The 18,026-nt window shown below is 43.0% G+C and overlaps 1 protein-coding gene across 1 annotated transcript in view; it reads left to right on the forward strand.

Annotated features, from left to right (window-relative positions):
- Window positions 1-18,026, forward strand: part of LOC110486770 (protein phosphatase 1 regulatory subunit 29-like) — a 153,161-nt gene that overhangs the window by 28,820 nt on the left and 106,315 nt on the right. Inside the window, exon 2 of the mRNA XM_090193944.1 lies at window positions 16,107-16,428. The gene's annotated coding sequence lies outside the window, so the exon portion shown is untranslated. The remainder of the gene's footprint in view (window positions 1-16,106; window positions 16,429-18,026) is intronic.

Here is an 18,026-nt window from a genome sequence, read left to right on the forward strand (position 1 = left end):
AGAGAGAGAAATAAAAAGGAGAGAGAGAGAATTAAAGAAAGAGAGAGAGAGAATTAAAGAAAGAGAGAGAGAGAATTAAAGAAAGAGAGAGAGAATTAAAGAAAGAGAGAGAGAATTAAAGAAAGAGAGAGAGAATTAAAGAAAGAGAGAGAGAATTAAAGAAAGAGTGAGAGAGAATTAAAGAAAGAGAGAGAGAGAATTAAAGAAAGAGAGAGAGAGAATTAAAGAAAGAGAGAGAGAATTAAAGAAAGAGAGAGAGAGAATTAAAGAAAGAGAGAGAGAGAATTAAAGAAAGAGAGAGAGATAATTAAAGAAAGAGAGAGAGAGAATTAAAGATAGAGAGAGAGAATTAAAGAAAGAGAGAGAGAATTAAAGAAAGAGAGAGAGAGAATTAAAGAAAGAGAGAGAGAGAATTAAAGAAAGAGAGAGAGAGAATTAAAGAAAGAGAGAGAGAGAATTAAAGAAAGAGAGAGAGAATTAAAGAAAGAGAGAGAGATAATTAAAGAAAGAGAGAGAGAGAAATAAAAAGGAGAGAGAGAGAATTAAAGAAAGAGAGAGAGAGAATTAAAGAAAGAGAGAGAGAGAATTAAAGAAAGAGAGAGAGAATTAAAGGAAGAGAGAGAGAGAATTAAAGAAAGAGAGGGAGAGTTAAAGAAAGAGAGAGCGAGAATTAAATAAAAAGAGAGAGAGAATTAAAGAAAGAGAGCGAGAGAGAGAATTAAAGGAAGAGAGAGAGAGTTAAAGAAAGAGAGAGAATTAAAGAAAGAGAGAGAGAGATGACTGTGATTATGATTGATCCCCTCTTTACACCTCTATTGTGTTAACAGCTGCTGTAGAGAGAGGTGATCATGAGGCAGTAGTCATTATGTAATCAGTGTGTGTGTGTGTGTGTGTGTGTGTTTGTTCAGTATGCATATTCTGACTTCCTACCTCTGAGAATTTGGGCAATTATAGCCAATTAGCGTAGGGTCCTCTGGCTGAGCTGAGCTCCCAATGCTAGTGCCTGACTGAAATAGTAAAAATGATAGAGTGATGCAACGCCAGGTGAATGTTGATCAGAGTGAGATCTGTATGACAGGACACCTCAGTACACCAGTACAGCCTATGACTAGACTACAATACTGTAGGACATACTGTAGCATACACTGTAGGACATACTGTAGCATATACTGTAGGACATACTGTAGTATATACTGTAGGACATACTGTAGGATGTACAGTATTGTAGCATATACTGTAGTTTATACTGTAGCATATACTGTAGGACATACTGTAGGACGTACAGTACTGTAGCATATACTGTAGGACATACTGTAGCATATACTGTGGGACATACTGTAGTATATACTGTAGGACATACTGTAGGATGTACAGTACTGTAGCATATACTGTAGTTTGTACTGTAGCATATACTGTAGGACATACTGTAGCATATACTGTAGGACATACTGTAGCATATACTGTAGGACATACTGTAGGACGTACAGTACTGTAGCATACACTGTAGGACATACTGTAGCATACACTGTAGGACATACTGTAGTATATACTGTAGGACATACTGTAGCATATACTGTAGGACATACTGTAGCATACACTGTAGGACATACTGTAGCATATACTGTAGGAGATACTGTAGCATATACTGTAGGACATACTGTAGCATATACTGTAGGACATACTGTAGCATACACTGTAGGACATACTGTAGCATATACTGTAGGACATACTGTAGCATATACTGTAGGACATACTGTAGGATGTACAGTACTGTAGCATACACTGTAGGACATACTGTAGTATATACTGTAGGACATACTGTAGCATATACTGTAGGACATACTGTAGGACGTACAGTACTGTAGCATATACTGTAGGACATACTGTACTTTACATTTAATGTAGGACATGCTGTAGGATATACTGTAGGACTTACTGTACTGTAGCATGTACAGTATTGTAGATATACTGTAGGACATACTGTTGAACTTACTGTAGCATGTACTGTAGGATATACTGTATTGTAGATATACTGTAGGATATTTATTTCTGTATTTATTTTTTCACCTTTATTTAACCAGGTAGGCAAGTTGAGAACAAGTTTTCATTTACAACTGCAACCTGGCCAAGATAAAGCAAAGCAGATCGACACATATAACACAGAGTTACACATGGAGTAAAACAAACATACAGTCAATAATACAGTAGAAAAATAAGTCTATATACAATGTGAGCAAATGAGGTGAGATAAGGCAATAAATAGGCCATGGTGGAGAAGTAAATACAATATAGCAATTAAAACACTGGAATGGTAGGTTTAACAGTAGATGAGTGTGCAAAGTAGAAATACTGGGGTGCAAAGGAGCAAAATAAATAAATACAGTAGGGGAAGAGGTAGTTGTTTGGGTTATTTATAGATGGGCTATGTACATGTGCAGTGATCTGTGAGCTGCTCTGACAGTTGGTGCTTAAAGCTAGTGAGGGAGATAAGTGTTTCCAGTTTCAGAGATTTTTGTAGTTTGTTCCAGTCATTGGCAGCAGAGAACTGGAAGGAGAGGCGGCCAAAGGAAGAATTGGTTTTGGGGGTGACCAGAGAGATATACCTGCTGGAATGCGTGCTACGGGTGGGTGCAGCTATGGTGACCAGCGAGCAGAGATAAGGCGGGACTTTACCTAGCAGGGTCTTGTAGATGACCTGGAGCCAGTGGGTTTGGCGACGAGTATGAAGTGAGGGCCAGCCAACGAGAGCGTACAGGTCGCAGTGGTGGTTAGTATATGGGGCTTTGGTGACAAAACGGATGGCACTGTGATCGACAGCATCCAATTTCTTGAGTAGGGTGTTGGAGGCTATTTTGTAAATGCCGAAGTCAAGGATCGGTAAGATGGTCAGTTTTACGAGGGTATGTTTGGCAGCCTGAGTGAAGAATGCTTTGTTGCGAAATACAGTGCCTTGCGAAAGTATTCGGCCCCCTTGAACTTTGCGACCTTTTGCCACATTTCAGGCTTCAAACATAAAGATATAAAACTGTATTTTTTTGTGAAGAATCAACAACAAGTGGGACACAATCATGAAGTGGAACGACATTTATTGGATATTTAAAACTTTTTTAACAAATCAAAAACTGAAAAATTGGGCGTGCAAAATTATTCAGCCCCCTTAAGTTAATACTTTGTAGCGCCACCTTTTGCTGCGATTACAGCTGTAAGTCGCTTGGGGTATGTCTCTATCAGTTTTGCACATCGAGAGACTGAATTTTTTTCCCATTCCTCCTTGCAAAACAGCTCGAGCTCAGTGAGGTTGGATGGAGAGCATTTGTGAACAGCAGTTTTCAGTTCTTTCCACAGATTCTCGATTGGATTCAGGTCTGGACTTTGACTTGGCCATTCTAACACCTGGATATGTTTATTTTTGAACCATTCCATTGTAGATTTTGCTTTATGTTTTGGATCATTGTCTTGTTGGAAGACAAATCTCCGTCCCAGTCTCAGGTCTTTTGCAGACTCCATCAGGTTTTCTTCCAGAATGGTCCTGTATTTGGCTCCATCCATCTTCCCATCAATTTTAACCATCTTCCCTGTCCCTGCTGAAGAAAAGCAGGCCCAAACCATGATGCTGCCACCACCATGTTTGACAGTGGGGATGGTGTGTTCAGCTGTGTTGCTTTTACGCCAAACATAACGTTTTGCATTGTTGCCAAAAAGTTCAATTTTGGTTTCATCTGACCAGAGCACCTTCTTCCACATGTTTGGTGTGTCTCCCAGGTGGCTTGTGGCAAACTTTAAACGACACTTTTTATGGATATCTTTAAGAAATGGCTTTCTTCTTGCCACTCTTCCATAAAGGCCAGATTTGTACAATATACGACTGATTGTTGTCCTATGGACAGAGTCTCCCACCTCAGCTGTAGATCTCTGCAGTTCATCCAGAGTGATCATGGGCCTCTTGGCTGCATCTCTGATCAGTCTTCTCCTTGTATGAGCTGAAAGTTTAGAGGGACGGCCAGGTCTTGGTAGATTTGCAGTGGTCGGATACTCCTTCCATTTCAATATTATCGCTTGCACAGTGCTCCTTGGGATGTTTAAAGCTTGGGAAATATGTTTGTGTCCAAATCTGGCTTTAAACTTCTTCACAAGAGTATCTCGGACCTGCCTGGTGTGTTCCTTGTTCTTCATGATGCTCTCTGCGCTTTTAACGGACCTCTGAGACTATCACAGTGCAGGTGCATTTATACGGAGACTTGATTACACACAGGTGGATTGTATTTATCATCATTAGTCATTTAGGTCAACATTGGATCATTCAGAGATCTTCACTGAACTTCTGGAGAGAGTTTGCTGCACTGAAAGTAAAGGGGCTGAATAATTTTGCACGCCCAATTTTTCAGTTTTTGATTTGTTAAAAAAGTGAAATATGCAATAAATGTCGTTCCACTTCATGATTGTGTCCCACTTGTTGATTCTTCACAAAAAAATACAGTTTTATATCTTTATGTTTGAAGCCTGAAATGTGGCAATAGGTCGCAAAGTTCAAAGGGGTCGAATACTTTCGCAAGGCACTGTAGGAAGCCAATTCTAGATTTAACTTTGGATTGGAGATGTTTTATGTGAGTCTGGAAGGCGAGTTTACAGTCTAACCAGACACCTAGGTATTTTTATTTTATTTATTTATTTATTTTTATTTCACCTTTATTTAACCAGGTAGGCAAGTTGAGAACAAGTTCTCATTTACAATTGCGACCTGGCCAAGATAAAGCAATTTGTAGTTGTCCACATATTCTAAGTCAGAACCGTCCAGAGTAGTGATGCTGGACGTGCGGGCAGGTGCAGGCAGTGATCGGTTGAATAGCATGCATTTAGTTTTACTTGTATTTAAGAGCAGTTGGAGGCCACGGAAGGAGAGTTGGCGTTGAAGCTCGTCTGGAGGGTTGTAAACACAGTGTCCAAAGAAGGGCCAGACGTATACAGAATGGTGTCGTCTGCGTAGAGGTGGATCAGACTCACCAGCAGAATCGGCCCAAGAATTGAACCCTGTGGCACCCCCATAGAGACTGCCAGAGACCCGGATAACAGGCCCTCAGGTTTGACACACTGAACTCTGTCAGAGAAGTAGTTAGTGAACCAGGCGAGGCAATCATTTGAGAAACCAATTTACTGTATGACATACTGTACTTTACATATAATATAGGACATACTGAAGGATATACTGTAGGACAGAAAGTACTCAAACCCCTTGACTTGTTCAAAATAAATTGTGTTACAGCCTGAATTCAAAATGGATAAAAAAACGTTTTTTTTAAATACTCACCTGTCTACACACAATCCCCATAATGATAAAGTGAAAACATGTTTTTAGATTTTTTTGTAAATTTATTGAAAATTAAATACATAAATATCTCAAATAAAATCACATTTTATTAGTCACATGAGGCAAATACAACAGGTATTATATATGGAACAGGTTTTCCTCTAGGATGTTGCCTGTGCTTAGCTCCATTCCATTTATTTTTTATCCTGAAAAACTCCCCAGTCCTTAACAATTACAAGCACACTCATAACATGATGCAGCCACCACTATGCTTGAAAATAGGGAGAGTGGTACTCAGTAATGTGTTGTATTAGATTTGCCCCTTATATAACACTTTGTAATCAGGACAAAAAGTGAATTGCTTTGCCAGATGTTTTGGAGTATTACTTTAGTACCTAGTTGCAAACAGGATGCATGTTTTGAAATATTTTTTATTCTTTACAGGCTTCCTTCTTTTCACCATGTAAATCAGGTTAGTATTGTTGATCCATCTTCAGTTTTCTCCTATCACAGCCATTACACTCTGTAACTGTTTTAAAGTCACCATTGGCCTCATGATGAAATCCCTGAGCGGTGTCCTTCCTCTCCGGCAACTGAGTTAGATAGGATGCCTGTATCTTTGTAGTGACTGGGTGTATTGATACATCCAAAGTATAATTAATAACTTTGCCATGCTCAAATGGATATTCAATGTCAGGCACCTACCAATAGGTGCCCTTCTTTGCGAGGTATTGGAAAACCTCCCTGGTCTTTGTGGTTGAATCTGTGTTTGAAATTCACTGCTTGACTGAGGGACCTTACAGACTGTTATATGTGTGGGGTACAGGGTAAAATCATGTTAAACATTATTATTACACACAGAGTGAGTCCATGCAACAATTATTACTTGTTAAGCAAATGTTTACTCCTGCAAATATGTAGGCTTGCCATAATAAAGGGGTTGAATACTTATTGACTCAAGACATTATAGCTTTTCATTTTTAATACATTTGTAAAACTATAAGAAATAAAATCCACTTTGATATTATGGTATTGTATGTAGGCCAATAATGTAGGACATAATGTAGATATACTGTAGGACATACTGTAGGACATACTCTAGGACATACTGTAGATATACTGAAGGACATACTGTAGGACATACTGTAGTACATACTCTAGCATATACTGTAGATATACCATAGATATACTGTAGGACATACTGTAGATATACTGTACGACATACTGTAGCTATACTGTAGAACATGCTCTTGCATATACTGTAGGACATACTGTAGATATACTGTAGGGCATACTGTAAATATACTGTAGGATATACTGTAGATATACTGTAGGGCATACTATAGATATACTGTAGGACATACTGTAGATATACTGTAGGACATACTATAGTATATACTGTAGGACATATTGTAGATTTACTGTAGGACATACTGTAGATATACTGTAGGACATACTCTAGCATATACTTGTGGACATACTGTAGATATACTGTAGGACATACTGTAGATATACTGTAGGACATACTGTAGATATACTGTAGGACATACTATAGCATATACTGTAGGACATACTGTATATATACTGTAGGACATACTGTAGGACATACAGTAGATATACTATAGGAAATACTGTAGATATACTGTAGGACATACTATAGATATACTGTAGGACATACTGTATGACATAGTTCACCAGCAGCATACCACTCTGCATACCACTGCTAGCTTGCTTCTGAAGCTAAGCAGGGTTGGTCCTGGTCAGTCCCTGGATGGGAGACCAGATGCTGCTGGAAGTGGTGTTGGAGGGCCAGTAGGAGGCACTCTTTCCTCTGGTCTAAAAACTATCCCAATGCCCCAGGGCAGTGAATGGGGACACTGCCCTGTGTAGGGTGCCATCTTTCGGATGGGAAGTCCTGACTCTCTGAGGTCATTAAAGATCCCATGGCAATTATTGTAAGAGTAGGGATGCTAACCCTGGTGTCCTGGTTATATTCCCAATCTGGCCCTCAAACCATCATGGTCACCAAATAATCCCCAGTTTATAATTGGCTCATTCCTCTCCCCAGTAACTATTCCCCAGGTTGTTGCTGTAAATGAGAATGTGTTCTCAGTCAACTTACCTGGTAAATAGTGTAGGACATACGGTTTTTATTAGCCTATTGTGCTGTAGCCTTTAGTAACCCACTTGCAGCTTTTGGCATCTTCTCATGACCCTCTGAACAAAGGAACAAATGAGTCACGGTCCAAAGGCACTCATTCTCCGTCCACCAGTGGATCTCCTCCAGGCCTGTAGCTTCCATCAGGGTATTTACAGAGAACATTTTGGGAAATAATACATCATAAATAAAGTTCAACTTCCATTGTTGAAGCGTTGCTGTACCATTTTGTAGTCTGTTTTAATACCTTTCTGAAGCTGCGAGTGAGAACCAATTACATTTCATCACTCTGTGATGCGTACTCTCTGTCGAGTGAGAACCAATTACATTTCATCACTCTGTAATGCGTACTCTCTCTCTCTCTGTCTCTCTCTCTCTGTCTCTCTGTCTCTCTCTCTGTCGAGTGAGAACCAATTACATTTCATCACTCTGTGATGCGTACCCTCTCTCTCTCTCTCTGTCTCTCTGTCTCTCTCTCTCTCTCTCTGTCTCTCTCTCTATCGAGTGAGAACCAATTACTTTTCATCACTCTGTGATGCGTACTCTCTCTCTCTCTCTCTCTGTCTCTCTGTCTCTCTCTCTGTCGAGTGAGAACCAATTACATTTCATCACTCTGTGATGCATACTCTCTCTCTATCTCTCTGTCTCTCTGTCTCTCTCTCTGTCGAGTGAGAACCAATTACATTTCATCACTCTGTGATGCGTACTCTCTCTCTGTCTCTCTCTGTTTCTCTGTCTCTCTCTCTGTCGAGTGAGAACCAATTACATTTCATCACTCTGTGATGCGTACTCTCTCTCTCTCTCTCTCTCTATCTCTCTCTCTGTCTCTCTGTCTCTCTCTCTGTCGAGTGAGAGCCAATTACATTTCATCACTCTGTGATGCGTACTCTCTCTCTCTCTCTCTCTCTCTGTCTCTCTCTCTGTCGAGTGAGAACCAATTACATTTCATCACTCTGTGATGCGTACTCTCTCTCTCTCTCTGTCTCTCTGTCTCTCTCTCTGTCGAGTGAGAACCAATTACATTTCATCACTCTGTGATGCGTACTCTCTCTCTCTCTCTGTCTCTCTCTCTGTCGAGTGAGAACCAATTACATTTCATCACTCTGTGATGCGTACTCTCTCTCTCTCTCTCTCTCTCTGTCTCTCTGTCTCTCTGTCTGTCGAGTAAGAACCAATTACATTTCATCACTCTGTGATGCGTACTCTCTCTCTCTCTCGCTCTATCTCTCTGTCTCTCTGTCTCTCTCTCTGTCGAGTGAGAACCAATTACATTTCATCACTCTGTGATGCGTACTCTCTCTCTCTCTCTCTGTCTCTCTGTCTCTCTCTCTGTCGAGTGAGAACCAATTACATTTCATCACTCTGTGATGCGTACTCTCTCTCTCTCTCTGTCTCTCTGTCTCTCTCTCTGTCGAGTGAGAACCAATTACATTTCATCACTCTGTGATGCGTACTCTCTCTCTCTCTCTGTCTCTCTGTCTCTCTCTCTGTCGAGTGAGAACCAATTACATTTCATCACTCTGTGATGCGTACTCTCTCTCTGTCTCTCTGTCTCTCTCTCTGTCGAGTGAGAACCAATTACATTTCATCACTCTGTGATGCGTACTCTCTCTCTCTCTCTCTCTGTCTCTCTCTCTCTCTGTCTTTCTCCTCCCCCTCCCCTCCCCTCCTTTATTTTCCTCTCCCCTCCCCTTCCCTCCTTTCAATTCTCCATTCTCCCCTGTGGAGACAGTGGAGGTCACAGTTCTCTAGCCTCTCTGGACAGTGTGTGTGTACGCTGTGTATATCCATGCATATGTCTGGAAATGTGTGTGTATGCACAAGTGTGTTTGTGTGTTTGCAGGACTTTGATCCCCTCTCCTCCCTTTGCTCTGACCACTCAGGGGGATAGCAGAAGCTTTATCTGAAGAGTATTATTGCAGTAAATGAGATGTCATGGTCAGCTCACCATGAAGCCAGTCTGACCTTCCTTTGACTCACATCTCTCCTGTCTGAAGGTGTGTCATTGAGGCAGAAGCGGAGGGAGAGAGGGAGGGATGGAGGGAGGGGGTGAGAGAGAGGGAGGGAGAGCGAGAGAAAGAAAGGGATGAGATAGGGAGGGAGCAGAAGGAAAAGAGACAGAGAGAGGGAGTGAGAGAGGGAGAGAGAGAGAGAGAGGGAGTGAGAGAGGGAGAGAGAGAGGGAGTGAGAGAGGGAGTGAGAGAGGGAGAGAGAGAGACAGAAAGGAGGCAGGGATGGAAGGAGTTATAGACCATAAGGAAGAGAAAGGGAGGCAGTGCGGTAGAGAAGAGTGAGCAGAGTGATCTTGGTTTGTGGCAGACTGAGTCTGTTCAGATACTGAGTTTCAGTGTGTGTGACAGAGAGGATCCCAGTTTGTCTACAGTTGAGTTTGAGATGAGATGGACTGAGTGTTCGAGTGTGTTCATGTGTGTGTGTTTGTGTCTAGCTCCACATCAGTCAGAGTACTGTCTGCTGATAGAATGATGGAGAAAAGTAGCTTCACATCAGTCAGAGTGCTGTCTGCTGATAGAATGATGGAGAAAAGTAGCTTCACGCTGTCTGCTGATAGAATGATGGAGAAAAGTAGCTTCATGCTGTCTGCTGATAGAATGATGGAGAAAAGTAGCTTCACGCTGTCTGCTGATAGAATGATGGAGAAAAGTAGCTTCACATCAGTCAGAGTGCTGTCTGCTGATAGAATGATGGAGAATAGTAGCTTCACGCTGTCTGCTGATAGAATGATGGAGAAAAGTAGCTTCACGCTGTCTGCTGATAGAATGATGGAGAATAGTAGCTTCACGCTGTCTGCTGATAGAATGATGGAGAAAAGTAGCTTCACGCTGTCTGCTGATAGAATGATGGAGAATAGTAGCTTCACGCTGTCTGCTGATAGAATGATGGAGAATAGTAGCTTCACGCTGTCTGCTGATAGAATGATGGAGAATAGTAGCTTCACGCTGTCTGTTGATATAATGATGGAGAATAGTAGCTTCACGCTGTCTGCTGATAGATTGATGGAGAATAGTAGCTTCACGCTGTCTGCTGATAGAATGATGGAGAATAGTAGCTTCACGCTGTCTGCTGATAGAATGATGGAGAAAAGTAGCTTTACGCTGTCTGCTGATAGAATGATGGAGAATAGTAGCTTCATGCTGTCTGCTGATAGAATGATGGAGAAAAGTAGCTTCACGCTGTCTGCTGATAGAATGATGGAGAATAGTAGCTTCACGCTGTCTGCTGATAGAATGATGGAGAATAGTAGCTTCACGCTGTCTGCTGATAGAATGATGGAGAAAAGTAGCTTCACGCTGTCTGCTGATAGAATGATGGAGAAAAGTAGCTTCACGCTGTCTGCTGATAGAATGATGGAGAATAGTAGCTTCACGCTGTCTGCTGATAGAATGATGGAGAAAAGTAGCTTCACGCTGTCTGCTGATAGAATGATGGAGAATAGTAGCTTCACGCTGTCTGCTGATAGAATGATGGAGAATAGTAGCTTCACGCTGTCTGCTGATAGAATGATGGAGAATAGTAGCTTCACGCTGTCTGCTGATAGAATGATGGAGAAAAGTAGCTTCACGCTGTCTGCTGATAGAATGATGGAGAATAGTAGCTTCACGCTGTCTGCTGATAGAATGATGGAGAATAGTAGCTTCACGCTGTCTGCTGATAGAATGATGGAGAATAGTAGCTTCACGCTGTCTGCTGATAGAATGATGGAGAATAGTAGCTTCACGCTGTCTGCTGATAGAATGATGGAGAAAAGTAGCTTCACGCTGTCTGCTGATAGAATGATGGAGAATAGTAGCTTCACGCTGTCTGCTGATAGAATGCCCATTCATGAATTCCCATCTGTGTTTAGAAGTGCAACTGAAGCACAAAATTAGTCTGATGCCGAGCAGAAATTACAATGAGAAGCTTTTTAGATCTGCGTTTACAAAACACAGCAAGATATTTATTTTGCATTTGATCTTTCTATGGGATTGAGGTCAGGGCATAGTGATGGCCACTCCAGTACCTTGATGTTTTTTTGTCCTTAAGCCATTTTACCACAACTTTGGAAGTATGCTTGGGGTCATTGTCCATTTGGAAGACCCATTTGCGACCAAGCTTTAACTTCCTGACTGATGTCTTGAGATGTTGCTTCAATATATCCACATAATTTTCCTACCTCATGATGCCATCTATTTTGTGAAGTGCATCAGTCCCTCATGCAGCAAATCACCCCCACAACATGATGATGCCACCCCCGTGCTTCATGGTTGGGATGGTGCTCCTAGACTTGCAAGCCTCCCTCTTTTTACTCCAAACGTAATGATGATCATTATGGCCAAACAGTTCTATTTTTGTTTCATCAGACCAGAGGACATTTCTCCAAAGAGTACGATCTTTGTCCCCTTGTGCAGTTGCAAACCGTACTCTATGCTTTTTAATGTTAGTTTTGAAGCGGTGGCTTCTTCCTTGCTGAGTGGCCTTTCAGGTTATGTCGATATAGGACTCATTTTACTGTGGATATAGATACTTTTGTACCGGTTTCCTCCAGCATCTTCACAAGGTCCTTTGCTGTTGTTCTGGGATTGATTTGCACTTTTCGCACCAAAGTTAATCTCCTGAGTGGTATGACGGCTGCGTGGTCCCATGGTGTTTATACTTGCCTACTATTGTTTGTACAGATGAACGTGGTACCTTCAGGCATTTGGAAATTGCTCCCAAGGATGAAGCAGACTTGTGGAGGTCTACATTTTTTTCTGAGGTCTTGGCTGATTTATTTTGATTTTCCCATGATGTCAAGCAAAGAGGCACTGAGTTTGAAGGTAGGCCTTGAAATACATCCACAGGTACACCACCGATTGACTCAAATTATGTCAATTAGCCCATCAGAAGCCTCTAAAGCCATGACATCATTTTCTGGAATTTTCCAAGCTGTTTAAAGGCACAGTCAACTTAGTGTATGTAAACTTCTGACCCACTGGAATTGTGATACAGTGAATTATAAGTGAAATAATCTGTCTGTAAACAATTGTTGGAAAAATGACTTGTGTCATGCACAAAGTAGATGTATTTTTTTGTGAAGAATCAACCACAAGTGGGACACAATCATGAAGTGGAACGACATTTATTGGATATTTCCATCTTTTTTAACAAATCAAAAACTGAAAAATTAGGCGTGCAAAATTATTCAGCCCCTTTACTTTCAGTGCAGCAAACTCTCTCCAGAAGTTCAGTGAGGATCTCTGAATGATCCAATGTTGACCTAAATGACTAATGATGATAATACACAATCCACCTGTGTGTAATCAAGTCTCCGTATAAATGCACCTGCACTGTGATAGTCTCAGAGGTCCGTTAAAAGCGCAGAGAGCATCATGAAGAACAAGGAACACACCAGGCAGGTCCGAGATACTGTTGTGAAGAAGTTTAAAGCCGGATTTGGATACAAAAAGATTTCCCAAGCTTTAAACATCCCAAGGAGCACTGTGCAAGCGATAATATTGAAATGGAAGGAGTATCAGACCACTGCAAATCTACCAAGACCTGGCCGTCCCTCTAAACTTTCAGCTCATACAAGGAGAAGACTGATCAGAGATGCAGCCAAGAGGCCCATGATCACTCTGGATGAACTGCAGAGATCTACAGCTGAGGTGGGAGACTCTGTCCATAGGACAACAATCAGTCGTATATTGCACAAATCTGGCCTTTATGGAAGAGTGGCAAGAAGAAAGCCATTTCTTAAAGATATCCATAAAAAGTGTCGTTTAAAGTTTGCCACAATCCACCTGGGAGACACACCAAACATGTGGAAGAAGGTGCTCTGGTCAGATGAAACCAAAATTGAACTTTTTGGCAACAATGCAAAACGTTATGTTTGGCGTAAAAGCAACACAGCTCATCACCCTGAACACACCATACCCCCTGTCAAACATGGTGGTGGCAGCATCATGGTTTGGGCCTGCTTTTCTTCAGCAGGGACAGGAAAGATGGTTAAAATTGATGGGAAGATGGATGGAGCCAAATACAGGACCATTCTGGAAGAAAACGTGATGGAGTCTGCAAAAGACCTGAGACTAGGACGGAGATTTGTCTTCCAACAAGACAATGATCCAAAACATAAAGCAAAATCTACAATGGAATGGTTCAAAAATAAACATATCCAGGTGTTAGAATGGCCAAGTCAAAGTCCAGACCTGAATCCAATCGAGAATCTGTAGAAAGAACTGAAAACTGCTGTTCACAAATGCTCTCCATCCAACCTCACTGAGCTCGAGCTGTTTTGCAAGGAGGAATGGGAAAACATTTCAGTCTCTCAATGTGAAAAACTGATAGAGACATACCCCAAGCAACTTACAGCTGTAATCACAGCAAAAGGTGGCGCTACAAAGTATTAACTTAAGGGGGCTGAATAATTTTGCACGCCCAATTTTTCAGTTCTTGATTTGTTAAAAAAGTTTGAAATATCCAATAAATGTCGTTCCACTTCATGATTGTGTCCCACTTGTTGTTGATTCTTCACAAAAAAATACAGTTTTATATCTTTATGTTTGAAGCCTGAAATGTGGCAAAAGGTCGCAAAGTTCAAGGAGGCCGAATACTTTCGCAAGGCACTGTATATATATATATATTTATATTCCGGACTCTGGCATTGCTTGTTCTGATATTTCTTAATGTCGTTCTTTTTGCTTTTTGTATTATGTGCGTTTTGTTTTGCTAGGCATTATTATTGCACTGTTGGAGCTAAAAACACAAGCATTTCTCTGCACCTGCGATAACATCTGCAAACCTGTGTACGTAGACAGTAAACTTTGATTTGATTTGATTTTGGCAGAGAGAGGTTGAATGAAAAGAGGAAAGGGAGCATACAATGGAGGGAGGGTGAAGTAGGTGAAGGACAGAATAAAGAAGGAAGAGAGATAGAGGTAGAGAAAGAAAGGCGGAGACAGGGAAGGGGCTGTTGCTAGGGACAACAGTACAATAATGAACCGAAGCCTCCCTGCTACACATTCCCTGCTTTATTTTCCTATTTTCCTTCTCTGATTCTATCTCTTTGTCCTTCCCTGCTCCCACTTTCTTCCCTCACTTTCTCAATTCCCTCCTGCCAACCATTTCTTTTGAACACATCCCTCTCCTCTCCCCAGTCCTTATTGCGTGTCTCTGTATTGCTCCCTCTTCCCCATCTCTGCCTCTCTCCCTTGTTCCCACCCACTCTCAAGCATCTATCCCCCGGCTATTCCCCTTTTCTTCCCTCTGTTCATCAGAGAACCCCAGCTGACGGAAAACCATAACACCCTCCCTCCTTCTCTTGCCCTCTCTTTCCAACTCCATCCTTCCCTCTTTTCCCTCCTTCTCCCTCTCTCTCACTCTCTCCCTCCCTCATCCTCTCTCTTGCTCTCTCGCTCTCTCACTCCCTCTCCCTCTCTCTTTCTCTCTGCTCCCACATGCCTAGGGTTTTTATTTCTGTCAGATTACGGCATCTAGCAGCAAGCTAGAGGAGATTTCCCCTGGCACCTCCCATCCACCGCTCTCTCTCTCCTCTTCTCTCCCATCCACCGCTCTCTCTCTCCTCTTCTCTCCCATCCACCGCTCTCTCTCTCCTCTCCTCTTCTCTCCCATCCACCGCTCTCTCTCTCTTCTCTCCCATCCACCGCTCTCTCTCTCCTCTTCTCTCCCATCCACCGCTCTCTCTCCTCTTCTCTCCCATCCACCGCTCTCTCTCTCTCTCTCCTCTTCTCTCCCATCCACTGCTCTCTCTCTCCTCTCCTCTTCTCTCCCATCCACCGCTCTCTTTCTCCTCTCTTCTCCTCTTCTCTCCCATCCACCGCTCTCTCTCTCCTCTCTTCTCCTCTTCTCTCCCATCCACCTCTCTCTCTCCCCTCTCCTCTTCTCTTCCATCCACCACTCTCTTTCCTCTCCTGTCCTCTTTTCTCCCTTCCACTGCTCTCTCTCTCCTCTCCTTTTCTCTCCCATTCACCACTCTCTCTCTCCTCTCCTCTTCTCTCCCATCCACCTTTCATCCACCTCTCATCCACCACGCTCTCTCTCCTCTCCCATCCACATTTCTCTCTCTCTCTCCTCTCCTCTTCTCTCCCATCCACCACTCTCTCTCTCCTCTCCTCTTCTCTCCCATCCACCGCTCTCTGTCTCCTCTCCTTTTCTCTCCCATCCACCGCTCTCTCTCCTCTCCTCTTCTCTTCCATCTACCGCTTTCTCTCTCCTCTCCTTTTCTCTCCCATCTACCGCTCTCTCTCCTCTCCTTTTCTCTCCCATCTACCGCTTTCTCTCTCCTCTCCTCTTCTCTCACATCTACCGCTCTCTCTCTCCTCTCCTTTTCTCTCCCATCTACCGCTCTCTCTCTCCTCTCCTTTTCTCTCCCATCCACCACTCTCTCTCTCCTCTTCCTCTTCTCTCTCATCCACCACTCTCTCTCTCCTCACCTCTTCTCTCCCATCCACCCCTCTCTCTCCTCTTCATTCCTTTCCACCTCACTATCTCTTTCCACTATCATTCCCTCTCTCCTCACCTCTCCACCTCCATCCCTCTTTGACTAATCCAGAGTCCATGCTGCATGCATGTGAATGCTGTTTGGCCAATCACAACACTGTTTTAATAGCTTGTCTGATCTGTCCCTCTCCATTTGTCTTTTTGCAGCTCGTGGTCCTACATCCCAGTGGGTTCTATGCTGTGAGTCTCTACAGCAGTACTGAATCCCAGTAGTCTGGACCACAACCACAAACAACCAGTGACGGCTGTAGGGCCACTCCACTAGACCGAAACTCAACCACAGACCGTTAGAGGACTTCTCCCTGTTCCACTACCTCACTTACCAAAACCACTGTGGCACGGGAGGAAGAGGAGGAAGATAGAAGATCATGCCCAGAAGGAGAGTAAATCATCAGTGAAGAGAAGAGGTCATGCTCCTGGATTAAGAAGACAGACAGACAGCAGACCAAGAGACAGACAGGCAGATCAGGTAAAGGCAAACTGAGCAAACTGTCTTGTTCCTGTTTGTAACGTTATGTTCTAAAGGCTCAGGAACAGCTGTGCAGTGTTAGTTAAGCATCGTTGGATGTTCTCTTCTGTCAGGGTTTGTCAGGGCCCTATTCATTAGGGCACACGGTAAAAAACAAAGACGAGCGTTTCTTATTGGACAAGTTCAGATAGTCCCTCCCTGTTTGTCTGTTTTCTTGCCACTTGGTGCCTAATGTATATGACCCAGATATTTGTAAACCAGTGGGAAACAGTGGCCCTTACATTACCCTAGGGGGTAATTGGGGTTAGGGGTACGGTTCGCCGTGGGGTCAAGGGGTCAAGTTTTCTTTGTCTGGGCTTCACATTAGCTGCCATGTCCTTAACCAGGCGGTAAGGGAGTTTCTGATTGACCTAAGGTGGCCTAAGGGTCTGGGCCTAAGGGTCTGGGCCTAAGGGTCTGGGCCAAGGCAGGTCACGTTACAGTGCCAACTTCAATGACGTTACTTTATTGAGTCCAGCTCTCTTTTTATCACTGGCACACTTCTGGCTCTAGACTCAAGCATTTAGCTCCCTTTTTGAGGAATTGTGTGTGTGTGTGTGTGTGTTTGTGTGTGTGTGTGCGTGGGTGTGTGCGTGTGCGTGTGTGGCTGGTTTGCCCACTTCCTCGTGCCTGTCATTTCACTTTCGAGAGAAAGGCCAACCCACACTGTTCCACCTTCCTAGTCCTTCTGAGATTGGTAAAATTGATGTTTAGTTGGTGGGGCTAGAGGGAAGTCAGATTGATGTTTAGTTGGTGGGCCTAGAGGGAAGTCAGATTGATGTTTAGTTGGTGGGGCTAGAGGGAAGTCAGACTGATGTTTAGTTGGCTGGGGCTAGAGGGAAGTCAGATTGATGTTTAGTTGGTGGGGCTAGAGGGAAGTCAGATTGATGTTTAGTTGGTGGGCCTAGAGAGAAGTCAGATTGATGTTTAGTTGGTGGGGCTAGAGGGAAGTCTGATGTTTAGTTGGTGGGGCTAGAGGGAAGTCAGATTGATGTTTAGTTGGTGGGGCTAGAGGGAAGTCAGATTGATGTTTAGTTGGTGGGCCTAGAGGGAAGTCAGATTGATGTTTAGTTGGTGGGGCTAGAGGGAAGTCAGATTGATGTTTAGTTGGTGGGCCTAGAGGGAAGTCAGATTGATGTTTAGTTGGTGGGGCTAGAGGGAAGTCAGATTGATGTTTAGTTGGTGGGCCTAGAGGGAAGTCAGATTGATGTTTAGTTGGTGGGGCTAGAGGGAAGTCAGATTGATGTTTAGTTGGTGGGCCTAGAGGGAAGTCAGATTGATGTTTAGTTGGTGGGGCTAGAGGGAAGTCAGATTGATGTTTAGTTGGTGGGGCTAGAGGGAAGTCAGATTGATGTTTAGTTGGTGGGGCTAGAGGGAAGTCAGATTGATGTTTAGTTGGTGGGCCTAGAGGGAAGTCAGACTGATGTTTAGTTGGTGGGGCTAGAGGGAAGTCAGATTGATGTTTAGTTGGTGGGCCTAGAGGGAAGTCAGATTGATGTTTAGTTGGTGGGGCTAGAGGGAAGTCAGATTGATGTTTAGTTGGTGGGGCTAGAGGGAAG

The sequence above is a fragment of the Oncorhynchus mykiss genome, chromosome 12, assembly GCF_057628025.1.
Source record: "Oncorhynchus mykiss isolate SJ-2025 chromosome 12, ASM5762802v1, whole genome shotgun sequence".
Lineage (NCBI taxonomy): Eukaryota > Metazoa > Chordata > Actinopteri > Salmoniformes > Salmonidae > Oncorhynchus > Oncorhynchus mykiss.